The 12,617-nt window shown below is 35.5% G+C and overlaps 1 protein-coding gene across 1 annotated transcript in view; it reads left to right on the top strand.

Annotated features, from left to right (window-relative positions):
* The window catches only part of LOC149574753 (mitogen-activated protein kinase 9-like), a 60,410-nt gene that overhangs the window by 21,815 nt on the left and 25,978 nt on the right, over positions 1–12,617 (top strand). The gene's annotated exons all lie outside the window — the stretch shown is intronic.

Raw genomic sequence — 12,617 nt, 5'->3', positions numbered from 1 at the left:
TATGTACAATAACACCAGACATGTTAACTAGGGAAACCCTTGATCAGATGTAGCCACAAGATGATGTACTAATATAAATATTCCTTGTTAGAGGATGGACCCTATTAAGAGTCTATAAAAACATTCAGTACATATCAACTCCTGTTAGGAGATGTTGAATCCCTGTTAGGAGATTCCAATCTTGTTAGGGGTTGCGCCAACCTTGTAAGGCGTTGTAGAAGGAAGATGGCCCCACTGTCCAAATACCTTCAGGGGCAAGACCAATGAACCCACTATCCAAATGATCTCTGTATTATTCCTTGCAGAATAATAGAATTGAACTGTATTGCTCCTTCCTCTTTCTCTGTCCTATCAACCAAACTTCTACTCTTTCTGATCTCAATACTAGATCGTAAGCTTCGCATCTAATAACCCTTGGATTGCTTGCTTGCATTTGCCAAACACTCGGCTCTTGTTCGCACTTGCTTGATCACTTCACATACTCCATTCTAATTTTACAAACAAGGAAAATACTTTCCTTTATACCAAGTCCTTAAAACAATTCCTTGAGTCAACCTTGAGGATATCCCAATTAATTATAATAGGCCCTCAATAAGATAATTAATTATTTCACATTCATGATAGCACTATCGTCTCTCAGTGTATACAACTCTTCACATGTGTGACTTTAGGGCTTGCACACTTAGTGACGTCATCATCAAACTGTCCTCTACCATTGTGTAACTTCGCGTCTCCAGATTATATCTTTGTTAGAAGATATAGTATGATCATCAAAAACTGCTTTTGAGGTACTCTATTTTTGCATTGCTCTCTGTAAATCACTTATAACTTCCGTATCTCTTTGACTTAGATTATGCACACTTAACCTCGTTTTCGGGACACTATGTGAAACATTTAACTTTGCATCATCAGACCATTAGACCTTTGTTCATACAAACACGATCTCTCTCTGCTACTCTGCTAGTCTTCATAGAATTACGGCTATGTTGACATCAATGACAAACATAGTCATGAATGCAACATGTCAATATTGCCACATGTTCTTCAATGCTTAGGATACTACCCCAAAGGAATACCATCAGCATTCATGCCAATAGAATGCCATATCGTGCTCACTTGATTATACAAATGTATATGATGGAAACATCATCATAAGTTTCTTCTCTAGTTGCTGATACAATGCAAAGGGATTATCTCAATTTTAACATATAGCAATATCAAAGGTAAAGATCTCTATCACAGGTACAATCTTCAACAATCCCTCTAAGCATGAGAGAGATTTTAATATGGCAGGCACAAGTAGTTGCAACCAAAAATGTCAATTAAAAAATTCTTAGCACAATTTTTCTCAATAAAACATTGTTATATCAGCATAACACTATTCACCATAGCTACATCTAGAGGGTGAACTATAAAAGCATAAGATTAAAGTCATGGAGTCGTTCACGTGACTTTCACTTTGCCTACTTGCAGAGGATGGATCCACCATACCTACTTGCAGAGAGTGGAATGAGGGCCCTTTACCTCAAACTTCTCGCAAAGAAGAATGCTTTTCCACCTTGTCTACTCACAAAGGGTTAATCCACCATGCCTACTCGTAGAGGGTGGGACAAGGGCTTTCACCTCATAATGCATTTCCACCATGCCTACTCGCAGAGGGTGGTATGAGGGCTTTCACCCCATAATGCATTTCCACCATGCCTACTCGCAAAGCCTAGGACGAGGGCTTTCATCTTTGACTTCTCGAGAAGAATACATTTCCACCATGCCTATTTGTAGAGGGTGGGATGAGGGCTTAGGCATTCTCCCAAAGCAGAATGCATTTCCACCGGGCCTACTCGCAGAGGGTGGGACAAGGGCTTTCACCTTAGACTTCTCCCAAAGAAGAATGTATTTCCAATATGAATAAAAATGTCTGAGATTCTCTCTAAATAGAGACTCCCATTCAATAGGAGCAACATTCTAATTGCTTTGATTGCCACAATAAGAGAGCCGATTCCAAGTTGATCAAATAAGGAGCTTTAGCAGTGATGTTGTCTCACAAGCTTGCAAAGAATTAGACATCTTCCTTTGTCACGCAGCCTCCCTTTGAATCTGAATAGTCTCTCATTGAATATCATTTCGTGTATATGATCTTTTACTTCTAATGAAGATATGTATCATCAATTCAATCCAATGACTGCAAGTAGTGCCCCCATGTTCATTTCTACATTCTGCATGTGATCTCTCATCATCACATAGATTCTTGGGTTGCAACCATGAGGGATTAATAATAACTCATAAACTCAACCTATCATGAAGAGATATATAGAGATCAATGCTAAAAGCAAATACTATTCCCAGTGCTATAACAAAAATTTATAGTCAATATTCAAAATGTAATTATAGAATTTTTCTCCCTTTGTAGTCTGGATACACAATAACTCAGTTCTACAACAAAACATTCTCAAAGAGGTCATTGTTACATACATCTGTGTCTTAAGAAGTTATTTTAATCCTTGTGACTGTATGCAAGAAACATTTCTAGAACCATCTATTCTATAACCTTTTTCGAATGTTCAAGGACTCTTGATATTATGGCAACCATTAAATGCATGTAACATCCCCAACTCTACGGGTGTGTTTTTTTAAATGCTCTCAATGCAAGAAGCAAACTTTAGTACAAAATTGAATTATTAGGACAACCTAATCTTCCAAAACACGACAATATGGCAGTCTCAACAATGTCAATATTTGCTACCAACTGGATGGTGATAGATATCCATATGGCAGTCTAATCATATTTCCTCCATACAATGGTTAATTTATTCTCAATTTATTCACACCCCCTCAGACGTAGATTAAACTCAGAAAACAACTAGATACAACCAACAGGAGACATGGAAGAACAAGGATTGTTCGATGAAATCCCAGTGTTGTTGATACTGTAATATGAAAGCTGACCCAAAACATATGGGTTGCCTGTATTCATTGTATAGATTGTTAGAAATATAAAAGGAGTAACTGAGAGGGGAGGGGTGAATCAGTTACTGCAAAAGTAAATCCCAGAGCCCTTAGATGTTAGAACAAAACATAAATTTTTTTGAAACTACTGTTACTCGATTAACACACAGGCACTCGATTAACACAAAGGCACTCAGTTAACATTATCAATATGCTGTAACTTGGCAAGCACTGAAATAACAACTTTTACTTAGCGAATACTGAACATGGAGATCTTAAGATATTAAGTGTGATTAACCATAATTAACTTAGTTGCATACACATAAAAGAAATAGCATGAACACAAGTGACACTCCGATTTAACGTGGAAACCCAATTTGGGAAGAACCACCAATTGTACTAGTAATTGTTTTTCACTCTTTTGAAGTAAGCCCTGTTAGGAGCAAACCCTGTTAAAGGTTACAAAACACATTGTTAGGTGTGACCCTATTAGAGGATTTAATCATCCTGTTATGAGTGGCCTTGTAAGAGGTCTTTAGACACTTAATGTAGAAATGCCACCTTGTTGGAGGATTTACAAATACTTGTTAGGCTAACTTTGTTAGGAGATTTAATTCATTGCTACAATGGTTAGAGAGTAACAATGATACGACTCGATTGCTGATGCAATTGTATTGCTAATTTTAGATTTCAATTCTGGCTCGAATACTTGATCCTTCTTGATCAGATTAATATTTGCAGCTCAACAAGGATATTCTGCTTATACTTCCAGTTTGCTTCCTCTAAGAATCTTCTTATCTTCCACACATTTTCTAGACACATTCAATCCTCGAGTAGACCTTATACTTATATCATATACATTGTCAAGTCGGCTTGAATACAACTTACAACAATTATTCTTCATCTCTTCAGTCGGCTAGAACCAACAAACAAATCCATTAAAGTCAATATGCCAAAACAAGAAAATCCTTTGTTAGCTGACCAAACTTGGTAGACACTGACATTGAAATGATTTTTCCTGTGTTAACCAAGTGAACTCGGTTAACACTACAACTTCGTTAACTTTCTTTGGTAACCAAGTGAGCTCAGTTAACACTGGTTCCATCCAACTTTCCTTTGTTAACTAAGTGAGCTTGGTTAACACTGAACTTTTGCTAACTTCTCTTAGATGCCAGAGTGAACTCGGTAGACACTGTCTTTTGAACTTGGCAAACACTTGAATGCTCGACAGACATAGGAAATTGTCTTCATCGCCTAAGTGAGCTCGAGATAAACTAATTGGTAAAGATGTGACATTTTGTGTAACATCAAAGACAATATACATTTGATGAATTGTTTTCAACAATCTCCCCCTTTTGCATTGGTGGCAACACAACATGTCATAATACAATGAAATTTTAAAGCAAAATAAAAGTAATGATAATATCCTTCGTTTCATTTTGATTCTCATCCATGAGAACTGCCTCTATCAGTGTGAACTCCCTCTGACTTCATTCTCTTTCTTTGATTTCAGTTTCTCCCTCTTTCAATAAAGTCTCCAAGTTTACTCTTCATCAAACTCTTCCACTTTTCCACAAGTTCTCCCTTTTAGACATCTTCAAAATTTCTCTAATATAGCAAACTCTCTCTCTTTAGAAAATTTCTGTGATATGATAGTAAACTCTCCCTCTTTGACATCTTATGCCAAAGACAATATTTAGTGAATATCAATGTACTTGATGTATTGATTCATATGCAGTTTGCCCTTTTATTACTGCATCAACTTGACTGATCTTCAACATGCTTTGGTTGATGCATCATTAAACTTCCTTTAGTGAGCTTCAGATAGGGGAATAACCCCTAGCTTACCTCTTAGATACAAAAATGCATCCTTAGGTAATGGCTTGGTGAATATGTCTGCAATTTGTTCTTTAGTATTCACATATTCCAATCTCACCTCTTTGTCATGCGCTAATTCTCTTAGAAAATGATATTTTATTGCAATATGTTTGGTTTTGGTATGCATCACAGGACTCTTTGATATATTGATTGCACTGGTGTTATCACAGAAGATAACCATTGGATCCTTGATTTCTACCTTCATACTTGCCAATAGTTGTTTGAACCAAACAATATTGGAACAATTAACTGCTGTAACAACATATTCTACCTTTGTTGTAGATTGAGAGATGCAATTCTGCTTCGTACATGTCCAAGACACTAGTCTTTTACCAAGAAAGAGTGCTCCACCACTGGTTCTTTTCCTGTCATCAACACTTGCTGCCTAATCTTCATTAGTGAAGGCTCTCAAATCTAAGTTGCCTCCTTTCTTGTACCATAATCCATAATCTTCAGTACCCTTTAGATACCTCATGATTCTCTTTATTGCCATCATATAATTTTCTTTAGAATTAGCTCAAAATCTTGCCACCATACCAACTGCAAGAGCAATATCAAGCCTAGTATGTACTACATATTGAAGTTTTCCAATCATAGATCTATGTGTGGTCTGATCTACCTTTTTGGAATCATCATTTAGGTGTTTCAACTGGTCTTGAATCCTCCATTCCAAATTTTTTTAGTATCTCCTTGAAAAACTTTGGTTGAGTAATGTAGATACTATCTTTCTTCTGTTGAATTTGCAGGCCAACAAAGAATTTGATTTCACCAAACATTGACATCTCAAATTCCTTGCTCATTTCCTTTGAAAAATTATTGCACAAGTCATCATTTTTAGTAAACAATGTATCATCCACAAAGATCTTTGCCAACACAATCTTCTTATCTGGTCATTCTTTGATATATAGGTTGTTGTTATCATTTGTCCTTTGAAAACAAATCTTCATCAAATAATTATCGAGTCTTTCATACCAAGCTCTAGGAGCTTGTTTGATACCATATAATGCTTTGAGCAGTTTACAAACCATATTCTTTTAGTTGGGGTCTACAAAACCTTCAGGTTACTCTATGTAAACTTCTTCTAAAATTTCATTTAAGAATGCAGATTTCACATCCATCTGATATACTTTAAATCCTTTATGTGCAACATAAGCAAGTAGAGTCCTAACACCTAATCTTGCAATAGGAGCAAAAGTTTCACCATAATCAATACCTTCCTCTTGAGAATAACCTTTGCATGCTAATCTTACTTTGTTTCTTGAAACTTCTCCATCTTCATTCAACTTATTTTTGAACACCCACTTAGTGCCAATTACATTCTTATTCTTGGGTCTAGGAATAAGAGTCCAAGTCTTATTCCTTTCTATCTATTCCATCTCCTCATTCATTGCTTTAATCCAGTTTTCATTATCCAAATCATCTTTAATTGTTCTAGGATCAAATTTAGTAAGCAAACATGTACCTTTCAATTTGTTCCTTGTCATTGTACCATTTGACTTGTCTCCAATGATCTGCTCAGGTGCATGATGCCTTCTGACATATCTTGCTAATATAGTCACTTTGGATTTAGAACTTGTTTCACTTGCCTCACCATGATTTTTTGCATCATGCTCAGGTCCCATTGTTTGTGACTTGGATCCTTCAGACTCAGACTCGGGTTGCAACTTGGTAGCTTCTGATTGCGACTCGGGTCCTTTAGGTTGTGACTTGGGTTCCACTGGTTGCAACTCGGGTGCTTCTGGAGATTTTGGGAACTCAAGAGGTGAAGTTTGCTAACTTCCATTTGGATTAGGCAATGTGATAAGTTCAAAGTAAACAAACTTTCTGTAGACTTCAGGTTCTTTGTTGCTTTCTTCTTCACTCCTTTCTGCAAACTCATCAATTTTCACATGTGCACTTTCTATGATCTTATGAGTAGTTAGATTCAAACATTTTAATGCTTTACTTCTGTTGGAATATCCTAGGAATATGCCTTCATCACTTTTGACATCAAAGTTACCTTTCATAGTGTCCTTCAAGATATAACATTTGCTACCAAATATTTTGAAGTAACTTACGTTAGGTTTGTAGCCATACCATAGGTCATAAGGAGTCTGATTTGAGTCTTTCTTCAGCTGTACTTTGTTTAAGGTATGAACTGCTGTATTGATTGCTTCCTTCTAGTATTTGATTGCAACATTCTTTTCTATCATTAGGGTTCTTGCACAATCCATGATTGATCTGTTCTTTCTTTCAGCTATACCATTTTGCTGAGGTGTACCAGGGGCTAATACTTGTCTTTTTGTTCCTTTCTTAGTGCAGAATTCATTGAATTTATTAGAAATGAATTCTTCTCTTCTATTTGACCTTAAATACTTTAGTTTCTTTCCTGTTTCTTTCTCAACTCTAGCCAAATACCACTTGAACTTTTGAAAAGTTTTAGACTTATTTTTTAGATACATTACTGTCATCATCCTAGAATAATCATCAACAAATAAAATAAAATGCTTATCTCCACTGTACCTCTCTATGCCAATAGGTCCACAAAGGTTTGTATGAACCAGCTCCAAGACTTTTTCAGAATGATAGTTCTTGCTCTTGAAACTTGTCTTGCCCATCTTACCAATTTGACAATTTTTGCACATTCACATATTAGGTTTCTTCAAACTAGGAATACCTCTCACTCTTTTGTTTTTGCTTATCTCGATCAAGTTATCAAAATTCACATGACATAACCTTTTGTGCCATAACCAACTTTCTTCTACTTGAGCAATGAAACATGAACTCTCACTAAGATCTAGGTAGAATAGGTTACCTTTTGTTTGATTACCAGACTCAATTAGATTTTCTTTTCCATCTAGCAGCTTGGCCTTCCCATTCATGAATTCTACCTTGAATCCAATGTTATTCAATTGTGCCACACTTGGTAGATTATGCTTTAGTCCTTCAACCCACTAAGCATTGTCACATTTGAATTCATTGGTTGGTGAAATACAATCTTTTCCTTTTATACAACAAGGTTCATTGTTTCGATATTTAACACTCCCACCATTGTAGTGTTCCATATGTTCAAACTTTGTTTTATCACTAGTCATATGATGAGAGCATCCACTATCAATAATCTATGTATCATTCTTGCTAACATGAGAAATAAGTGCCATCTTATCATTTTCATCATTTGATTGATCTTTTACAACAATATAAACTATTTCATCATCATCACTACTATCAAAATCTTTAGCCATGAAACAAGATTTCTTACCTTTATCCTTGTAGTCCTTGCAGTTCTTGAAATCCTTCTTGCCTTTGTACTTGCTGTTTTTCTTTTCTTCTTTGTCTTCTCTGTTTGGACACCTTGCAACATTGTGACCAACTTCTTCACAAGAAAAATAGAGTAGAGGAATTTTACCTTTGTACTTTCTTTTGCCTTTGGGATATCTACTCGCAAGCAGGGCTTCAATGACTTCAAGATCACTGTCAAAACTGTCTTCCTCTCCACTTTTAGATTGTTTGCCTTTAGACTTTGCAACTTTCTTTTTAAGTGACAACTTGGCTTCAAATGCAAACTCAAGATTACTAGAACTAGGAACATAATTATCATAGTTATCTAGCGCAAATGTTGTCAACCTTCCCATTAGAGCATCCAAATTTATCTTATTATTTAGATCACATCTCATCTCTTGAATAGCTGACATTCTAATTGCATAGATAGGAAGAAGGGTTTTGAGTACCTTGTTGACCACGGTTGCATCATCAATTTTCCCTCCAGAGGCTTTGATTGTACGTACATTAGCTTTGACTCTCTCAACATATTTTGTAATGTTTCCATTTTCTCATCTTCATCCGATCAAATTGACCTCTTAAGCTTTTTGCCTTGGCTCTTCTCACATTATCATCACCTCCATAGATATCTTTTAGCTTGGTCCACATCTCATGAGTAGCAGCACAACCTTTGACCTCATCAAATTTAGCATAATTAAAGAGTGTAGATGCAATGTCAATCATCATAATATTATGATTTTTCTTTTCAACAATCTCCGCCACAACTAATGTTCTAGTAGGAGCTTTGCAAGGGTTGATCAAATATTTCAAACCTGAATCATTGATGGTTGCCAAATGCAACTTCATAGGTTCTTGCCATGCCTCGAAGTTATCTCTGTTCAACTTGGGAATCTCTCTTCTGTAAGACATCTTGATCTTTAGCTTAGGTCTTTGAAACCTTTTCTGCAAGCACCAAAAGCTATGATACCAATTGTTGGAAATATAAGAGGAGTAATTGAGAGGGGAGGGGTAAAATAGTTACCACAAAAATAAATCCCAGATCCCTTAGAGGTCAAAACAAAACATAAACTCTGCTAAAACTGCTATCACTCGGTTAACACACAGGCACTTGGTTAACATTATCAATATAGTGTAACTCGACAAGCATTGAAATAACAACTATTACTCGGCAATATACCGAACATGCAGATCTTAATATATTAAGTGTGATTAACCATAATTAACTTAGTTGCATACACATAAAAGAAATAATATGAACACAAGTGACAACAAGATTTAACATGGAAATCCAATTTGGGAAAAACCACCAATTGCAATTAGTTACTGTTTTTCACTCTTTTGAAGTGAGCTCTATTAGGAGCCAACCTTGTTAAAAGTTACAAACCCACTGTTAGGTGTGACCTTTTTAGAGGATTTAATCACTTTGTTAGGAGTGGCCTTGTTAGAGGTCTTTAGACACTTCACTCTAGAAATGCCACGTTGTTAGAGGATTTACAAATAGTTGTTGGGCGAACTCTGTTAGGAGATTTAATTCACTGCGACAATGGTGAGAGAGTCACAATGATATAACGTGATTGCTGATGCAATTGTATTAGTAATTTCAAATCTCAAGCTCGAATACTCGATCCTTCCTCATTAGATTAATTTTTGCAGCTCAGCAAGGATATTCTGCTTATCCTTCCAATTCGCTTCCTCTAAGCATCTTCTTATCTTCCACACATTTTCTTACACATTCAATTTTCAACTTGACTTTATACTTATATCATATACATTGTCAAGTCGGCTTGAATACAACTTACAACAATTATTCTTCATTTCTTCAATCGACTAGAACCAACAAACAAATCCATTAAACTCAATATGCCAAAACAAGAAAATCCTTTGTTAGCCGACCTAGCTTGGTAGACACTAACACTGAAATGATTTTCCTGTGTTAACCAAGTGAACTCGGTGACTACTGCAACTTCGTAAATTTCCTTTGGTAACCGAGTGAGCTTAGTTAGGACTAAATTTCTGCGAACTTCTCGTAGGTGCCTGATTGAACTTGGTAGACACTGTCTTCTAAACTTGGCAAACACTAGAATGCTCAACAGACACAAGAAACTGTCTTCATCGCCCGAGTGAGCTCGGCATACACTAACTGGTAAAGATATGATATTTTGTGTAACATCAAATACAATATACAATTGATCAATTGTTTTCAACACAAATACTTTAAATATACTCACAATATATAGTCTTTACAAGCTGGACATGAATCATTTAAACATGCTGGAGTATGCACAATCACACTGAGTTTGAAGGATATATGATAGATGTTCTGAAGAATAACAGATAACCTGGAATAATCATATACTGTCACTCGTATATATCTGAATGCAGAAAACAAAAACCAATCATCTGAAGAATATCACACAGAAAATATCAATACAGTCTCCTTATTATCCTGATAGGAATGAGTTTGACTCAAAAACTACACAGTTAAATCCTGATAGCAATATCACAGTCTCCTTAATATCGATACTTCTCTTCTTGATCAAAATGGTATGTCTATCCACGATATCACTCAACTCCTGCTTTTGAGCAAAATTGATTTCATTAATTTTCATGCCTCCAGCTTTTGAAGTCTCACTCAGCATATGGTGCGATAAGAATTTGAAATGCTTTCTGGACACAACCACCAAATATTTGAATACCAAATAGACACTACCAAAAGAATATAACTTCAGCGTTGGATAAGAAACATGAACACCCTACCTTTACAAAGTAATAACAATTGACACATGATGGAACAAGAGAATTATTAAGGAGCTGCTGAAAAATGCTGAGGTGTTTTGCCAAGTCATTAATAAGACAAGTGAAAATATCCACATCACAGCATCTTGACACTTGATATCAAGACATAACCGCGGGAAATACAAATAGAAGAGCTGACAAAGAGAGGGACGAACAAACAGATGCATATCTGGACAAAACATAGAGACATGAACAAAAAACAAGGAAGACAGCAGGTCATGAAGGATGCCAGAGATGAATATGCTAACCAGGAGATTATACTTGCAGAAGCATATCAAAATTTGGAGGCAACTTGACTGAGATAGAATCAACAGCAATTATCATAGGTAAACTGATCTACAATGCAGCTACTCTTTTCAACACTCTTATTTTCTGTCATCTAACCCCCTCTGACATCATGTTAATGTTTAGCCTATAAATAAAGATAAACAACAATATTGAAAAGAAGAACAAAAAAGGCACATAAAGACAAAACAATTTATCATGGGAAAACCCTCCAACTGGAGGGAAAAACCCAGCCACACCAGAAAATATCTCTTTTATAAAGATAAAAAAATATCGAAGTACAATGCTTTCAACTTGATACAATCATATCTCACACACAAACACATACACGCACCCACACATACATACATACATACATATATGTATATATGTATATATGTATGTGTGTATATATATATGAATGTATCTATGTATGTATATGTATATGTGTGTATGTATGTATGTATACATATTCATATACATCATAACCAAAGGTCGTTTCAATCTCCAAATGCTAGACTCTTCATATTTCTGAACATGTCTCTTCACATAATAAAATGTCAGATATTTTAGGTGAAACATTTAGTACACTTTGAATGCCACATCGTGCTCACTTGATTATACAAATTTATATGATGCTAGACTCTTCATACTTCCAAACACATGTCCCTTCACATAATAAAATGTCAGATATTTTGGGTGAAACATTTAGCACACGTTGAATGCCACATCGTGCTCACTTGATTACACAAATTTATATGATGGAAACATCATCATAAGTCTCTTTTCTCATTGCTGACACAATGCAAAGGCATTATCTCAATTTTAACATATAGCAATATCAGAGGTGAAGATCTCTATCACAGCCATAATCTTCAACATGTTCTAGTATCCAGTAATAGAAACAATAGGATTGAATGGTTGAAAACTTCAAAATAATAGTCTTGGATAGTTGAAAACACTGTCAGTAATGTATGGTAATCAACAGACATTATTTTAACTTTACCCATCCAAAATATCTCAAGCCGAGTTCAATCTTAGAAATCTATATAGAAGATAATTGAAATGGAACATATGAATGTTGTTGTGAGTGAAACTAACAGTGGGGCAGTTGTGTGAACAAGCTGTGGTTTGTGGCGATGGGAAAATAAATGATTATGAGTAATGTTCTTAAAATTCAAATTTAGGCTCTGACAAGGTAGTTAAAGGTATGGATTCAATGGAACTCATAATTGCACGGATAATTTTGCTATGTTTATAAAGCAGGCAAGTAAAGAACCTTTTGAGCTCAAATTTAGTGTTATGCTGATGTTGTTATGTAGTGCTTAATTTATTTCAATTTCATTGATATAAATATATTTAGTTTCACAATGCATCTGGTTTTATAGTGTACAAGTAGTGTTGAATCTGTTGCTAAAAATGTCATCTTCTTATGATCAGGGACTCGTACTGCTAATAAGGATATTATTGTAAAT

Source organism: Cupressus sempervirens, chromosome 2, assembly GCF_028749045.1.
Source record: "Cupressus sempervirens isolate cs-2001-9-10 chromosome 2, ASM2874904v1, whole genome shotgun sequence".
NCBI classification, from domain to species: Eukaryota; Viridiplantae; Streptophyta; class Pinopsida; order Cupressales; family Cupressaceae; genus Cupressus; species Cupressus sempervirens.
The sequence above is the reverse complement of the archived record's forward strand: the minus strand, read 5'-3'. Positions and strand labels throughout refer to the sequence as shown.